General features: G+C 40.1%; 1 long non-coding RNA gene across 2 annotated transcripts; it reads left to right on the plus strand.

The window, feature by feature from the left end:
* The first annotated feature begins 398 nt into the window (after positions 1 to 398).
* On the plus strand, positions 399 to 2,400 carry LOC113323126. 2 transcript variants are annotated; one of them, XR_003347446.1, is made up of 4 exons: positions 399 to 577; positions 1,442 to 1,519; positions 1,616 to 1,770; positions 2,000 to 2,400. It is a non-coding gene; the product is annotated as an uncharacterized LOC113323126 (long non-coding RNA). The 2 variants fall into 2 exon arrangements; XR_003347447.1 differs by lacking the exon at positions 1,442 to 1,519.
* Positions 2,401 to 6,538: the final 4,138 nt, after the last annotated feature.

A 6,538-nucleotide genomic window follows, 5' to 3' on the forward strand; every position in this document is an offset into this window, starting at 1 on the left:
TGGAGGTGGCTTAGGTTTAAGAAAATCTGAACTGAATAATTTAGCTATGTTAGTTAGAAATGCCTGGAAAATTATTGAACATCCTGATTGCTTTTTAGCTTATATCCTAAAAGCTAAGAACTTCACCAATACTGATTTTCTAAATGCTAAGTTCTGAATGCCTGCTCTTGGACCTGAGATGTCTTCATGCTATAAAATAAATGATTAAGCCATTTATGTAACAACAATTTCGTTGGGCTTTGAGTCCTAGGCCAACCCTTAAGAATGTTTGTTTATCTAAGTAGTCATTCCTTAGCAGCTATTGGTTAGCATGTTAGTAGATACTTTGGAGAACTCTAGAATTTCTTTTAGCATGTGTGCCACGTTTACGGACATGAGCAGCTAAAGATATTTGGGTCCTTGATACTGTGAACCAAATTTAAAAGGCGTAAATACTCTTTTTCTTTGCCATCTCCGACAAACTCTTATTTCAAAACCACTGTTTCCCAACCAGTTCACCAGATAAGTTTTGATTTTGTAAAGGCGAATTTGAACTCAACCCACCCTCTGTTTTCGGTTGAAGATCGGTCTCGCAAAGGTAGGGGGTTTTCTCTCAATTTTTAATTTGATGCTTTTCTTCTTTTACTGTACTGAACATGATTAATTCCTCCATGTTTATGACGATCCATACGAATTTGCAAATGAGTATTCGAGATACTTGTAAAGCCTATTTTAGTTCATGAATTTCTTTCAAAATTATCACTATTTGTTTTAATGATTTTTGCACAATTAGAAAATTGGTTTGAAAACCCAATATTTTCTTCTGTTTAACTATTGCATGTGAACTTTGGGTAAATTTCGAAGGTCATAAATTGTTTTACTAAGATTTAAAAAGCCCATGCGACAACCCACGTTTTGATTTCCATTAATAACCAACTTTTGTGTTGAATTTCTAAACTGGCCTGTTAAGTGTTTGAGAAAATGACCCAACGAGCCAAACATTCGAAAATTTGAACAAAAACCTCATTCCTTCCAAAACCATGGTCTAACTCTTTTGGTGGTGTTCTTCTATTAATATTTTATAATTTAAAATCTTTGTTTTTCCTTATTATACTTGATGTCTTTTTCATTCTGAGCATGGAATTATCTTTACAATGAAAATGGTAGTTGTATCGTTATAATGCTTATACCTTTTCTTAATTCAAAAATATTTGCTTACAGTTTGGATTTTTAAAATAGAATTAAGTTAATGGAAGGAAGGAATGGCTACCTGTATGATCCCTTGATTTAACTAGTTTGACTTGGTTGGATTTCCATATTTGCATGTGATGCTCTATATATCAAACTTTTCTCTGTAATTCAAATTGTTTGAAATTCCAGTTTTGCAAATCCGAGGCTTTCTCATGTTCATTTTAGACTTGTAACAAGTGCTTTTCTCTCTTAAATATACTTTTGGGTGCAGCTTTACTAGCTTCTTGTACCTAATGATTTGGATTTTCATTGACACATATGAATTGATGTATTTTCGGGTGGAACAAAGGTGTGTTAATAATTGTGTTTTTCTTATGGAACTGGCATTCTGGTAATGTTAAAACTGCCGTACTTAGACTTGTGTTGTTTAATCACCTGATTTCAGAGCTATCAGTTTGCATCGAAATGCATGTCAGAATTTACATTTTGTCGTTTTATTACGATGGGAAGCTAGGCGACTCTACTTTAGGAACGTCGGGCCTAAGTGGAACCCCACCTACTCGGTGGCTACCGGGAAGATCGTTGTGCCAACGATGACTGGTAACCAGAACTACCCTGACGGTGGTTACGGCCATGTGAATAGTAGAGTAAATTTTGTTTGCAGCTCTTAATCTTTTTAAGATTTACATTTGCATAAGAATTACATTTCTATATTTCTGTTTAGCTGGTGCTTTTGTTTATTATCCATGTTTAGTTCTCGCATCGTGTTTTTGTTGTTATACCCTCCACTGGGCATTCGCTCACCCCCTTTGTTTTGTTCCCCCCTCAGTGTACGAAGAGAAGTTGCAGCAGTAAGCCGGGCAGAGCTTACGGAAGCATTAGCGCTATGAAAGTTAGTATTTTGTTACATTTTGATGTGTATATCACGGGGTACCTGGGTGTTTAGTTTGTTTTCCTTGATCCCATGTCTTTTTTTGTACATTTTGCTGTTATCATTGGGGTCTTGTAAATGATCTTTATATGGTCTGTAACTGAAAACTTGTGGGTTTGGTATATAATAGGTCCGTCTTGGGTGTTGCAACAGTGCTTTTGAATCCCCTTTGTTGTCATATATCTATGTACTTCATGCATACTCATTTATGCGTTACTGAGTGCTTGTTTAATTTTTTTTAAAAACTCTTGAACTTGATTAATTTTGCTACCTTGGGTCATGGTATAAAATGTATATGTTTTCTCTACTGTTTTACTCTAAGTACCTTAAAGTCGTTTCTAAACTGTGTCTTTCACTAGTTTCTTCTTATATAAATCTTTTATGTTTATGTATCGTTTTACACGTCGAGTGACGTATTGATGGGTTTGGCCTTGCTAATGGGTTGAAAACCAGCCCATTGTGAGGGCAAAGGTTCCGATTTACCGGGGCTGTGTTAGGTTTTCTTACTTGCTGAAATGGTCTATTTTCGAAGTTCAATTCACTTTCATACACTAGGTTGTTTGAAAACCGTAGTAATATTTTGATGTGTCGTATTTGAATATGTTTCAATTTACTAAGAACATTTCTTTTCATTTATCCTAGCACAGCTCTGAAATATTTGAAGTATGATGGTCGTAGCATTTGCTGGAAAAAAAAGAAAAGAAAAAAAGAGTATATATTTCAAAGAGTTTGGCAGTATTATTGTTAAAATAGTCTCGTTGGTGTTTTGGGGGTAAAAACTAGGTCTGCTGTTTTTGGTAAATTTGGGTGTGTTGATGAGAAAAACGAATTCAAACCCTAAACAATGCACTGCACGGGAGTACTTTTAGATTCGAGAGATCAATCTGTAAGACTCTGGCCTAAACCAAGAAATGACCGTTCCAGATTCAATTCGGTCATAAAGTGAAGGAGAAGGGTTGAACTTAGGGAGGGAAGCGAAGAAGGTGTTTGAGATCAAAATGTTGAATTATGAAGGTGTGGTTGTTTATGACTTGTATCAGAATGTGGAATTGGCTTGCAGAATGTAAGCTATCAGTTCTTGGTTTTTTCTGGATACTTGTGTTGATAACAATTGTGTTGTCATCGAAATAGGTTGAAAAACCTATTTATACAAGTCCTTTGAGCGCAACCCTGATCTCGTAGGAAGTGGAGGAAGTTAAATAGTGGGGTCGTGTGAGAGTGGTGATCATCAAGTGGTAACATCTTCGTCCACTACTCTCATCGTCGTTAACCGTCCATCTTTTCCTGACACGTTCTCATAATGGGCGCGTTGCACGCCGCACGCTGTAAACCTCCAGACCAATACCCAGTAAGTATTCCCCAGTTTGTGATATGTTTGATGTCTCAAGTAGGTGGGTCAAGTCGTGGGACTTTCCGCAAAGAATAACACATGGCGCTATTAGGTTAAATAACTAAGTTATTTATGAAGCCGATATTTATACAATATCGTATGTATTCGATGCATGTGAAGCATCGGTTTTAAGCAAGCATCTCAAAATAATCGATGTGCATGATGCATCGTTGTTCTTGAGCTCGATCGAATCAGTCACTGATTGAGTGTCTTAAAAGGATGGCGCGATCGATCTCTTTTGGGTGATCGTTCGAGTTCCCTATGAGCGAACTACCACCTGGTCGATCACTCCCTGTGGAGGAGTGATAGCCGATGGTCGTAATGCTACTTTGTTAGTTTTCTGAAAATAGATCTACACCGTCCAACTAGGCTGGCGAAGTTGGATGGTCGTGATCTATTTGCGGCAGTTGTTCAATGCCGTTGACGCAATTTTTAGGGTTTAGAGGCCGATCGGACAACTCTCTTTTGAGCGAGCGATTCGAGGCGATGCGTGTTGGTTTGAGCAGGTCGATCGACCTCGTGCAAAGACGAGTTGTCGGTGAGCACGCTGACATCTCCTGGGCCATATAGAATTATATCTAAGCCACTCAATTCGACTGGCAAAGATGGAAGGTTGTGATCTATTTTCGGCAGTAGTATGTTGCCGCAAACGTATTTTTAGGGTTTTCAAAGCAGCGCGTTCACCCTTCATTGGGCCAACGGTTTGATATGCTCTGGTTTTACCGTGAATAGGTCGATCGACCAAGGGAGGAGTTGGGCCAACAGTGAACACGTTAGCATCTCCTTGATCGCTCGAGATGTGATCCAAGCTGTCCAACTAGGACGGCGAAGTTGGACGGACGCGATACGTTCTTGAGACCCTTTTTGTCAGTCTCAGCTCGTTTGAGCTATTTTTATGCAGCGTGAACGCTCAGGTTTGGATCGGCGTTCGAAGCACTTGTGAATGAACTACATAGGGTTCGATCGACTAGGGCATTAGTAGGCCCGTCGGTGATCACGCCGCGCCTTTTTGATTTCCCAAATCTCGATCTAAGACGTCCAACTTGGCTGGCCAAGTTGGACGGATGTGATGAATTTAAGACCGTCATGGTCGGTCTCAGCTCGTTTGAGCTATTTTTAAACAACGCGAACACCCATGTTTGGGACGGCGTTGGAAGTGTTTGTGAATGAGCAGAGAACTACTCGATCGACCAGGGCCCACTGTTTGTGAATGAGCAGAGAACTACTCGATCGACTAGGGCACTAGTGGGCCCGTCGGTGGTCACTATAGTGATTGCCTAGTTCTGCTAGGAGTAGGCTATGCTTGTTAAATCGCGCGGCCAAATCGTGTGGCCGTGATTATTTCTAAGACTGATATTAACAGTGTAGATTTTCTTTAAGGAATAAATATATATTCGATCACGTTAATCTTTAATTAAAAAGTGTGTGAACGTGTCATCTCTTTGTCAGGGAGTGACGTAGCCTGTGTGGGTATTTTCATGCAGATCTCAATACTGGCACTTCGGGAGATTCATGCTACTCTGCTGAGAGTGAACACTTGATCGTCATGTCATGTCAATGATGAGAGTTCGGCTGAGAACATAGCACGGAAAATACTAGGCAAATCATGCTGGCATAGAATAGAAATCACAGAATATTTGGGATTGTTGCTACCCGCACTATTCTGAGTGAATTTCATATACATTGAATTGTTCAATGAGAGAGGAGGCTTTTTGCACTCGTCACATTTCAAATGCCTTTACCCCTTGCAGGGTGAAAGCACATTAAATACTGGTTTTACAATTTTAGCCTTGAACTAAAAACTACCATCAACATTAAGTCCCCTGCTTAGCACGTAATAGTTACACTATTGCGGGGTAAGCACTAGATGGTGTGACAAATAAAGATAAAACTTATGAGACAAAGTTAAATGTTACCAGGAGAGATGGGTCCTTCTGTCTTTGGAACATGTCACGTTCAAGAAGCGTCCAAGTGAGCGTTCCCCTAGCATGATGTCGGTTGGCCCCAGGTAGATTAGACATATGGTTGGTTGGGATCTTAAACTATTCATGACGATGTCGTAATCGTCGACTCTGATGTGGACGATTCCTATCATGAGGAATATCCTTAAAAGGCTGCTGAAGCAATTTCTGAAAAAGATGTTGAAGCAGCTCCCAAAGAGAACGTTGATGCAGCTTCCGAGAAGGGTGTCGAAGCGTCTTCCGGAGAGGATGTTGAAACAGCTCCTGGAGAGGACTCTAGTGATGGCACCATTGGCCCTGGCGTTGACGACATTTCTTTGATGTTTAGTAGTCTTTGTTTCATGCGGCTGGAGCCAGGGCTTGATCGAATAATAATCCCTCATTCATGTTGTAACTTCCATTTGTTATATCATGTGTGTTGTGCTTCCGTGAACAGGAGATCCATGAGTCATATTTTTTAGGTGCAGAGGCTCTATCTCCAATAATAGTGCGTGTGATGTGATTGGACACGTCTGGAGAAGCAAATGAAATCTGGGAGTACCGCGTGCACTAGCTCGCTGCTTCCTGATTCCGTGAAGGGATTTTCCAAAATATGAAAATTACAGATGGTGAAACTTATTTCTGGGATCTAGGAACAATGAGATGGTGATTGAGAGGTTGTTTCGTCATTGAAGCAGCTGTACTTTATGGTACGAATGACGCTTGCCCTAAGAAGCATGTACTGGTTGCTTGATGATTTCTTTCAGTCATCTTGATCCTTCTGATTGCGATGATGATATGCTGGGGTTGCTTGTATGGGCACAATCCTCCAGAGCCGTTAAATGAAGTAGACAAGCTGAGAAGCGTTCCGTTGTCGATGTGCCGCTATCAAGTCTTCAAGGACTTCGTTTCAAGCAACATCCTTTGAACCGTCTTCTGAATCTTGGATGGTTTATGGAATGATATGCGATGAGCAGTCCCCAGTTACACTTCAGAATCGATGGCGTGGCTGGACACGTGAAAACATCTTCGATTTGTACTTTGGAGTCTTTGATGCACATGTACGTCTTCATGTTGAGAATTTTCTGCGGCTCGTAAAGCTTCAAC

The sequence above is a fragment of the Papaver somniferum genome, chromosome 11, assembly GCF_003573695.1.
Source record: "Papaver somniferum cultivar HN1 chromosome 11, ASM357369v1, whole genome shotgun sequence".
In the NCBI taxonomy this organism is placed as follows: domain Eukaryota; kingdom Viridiplantae; phylum Streptophyta; class Magnoliopsida; order Ranunculales; family Papaveraceae; genus Papaver; species Papaver somniferum.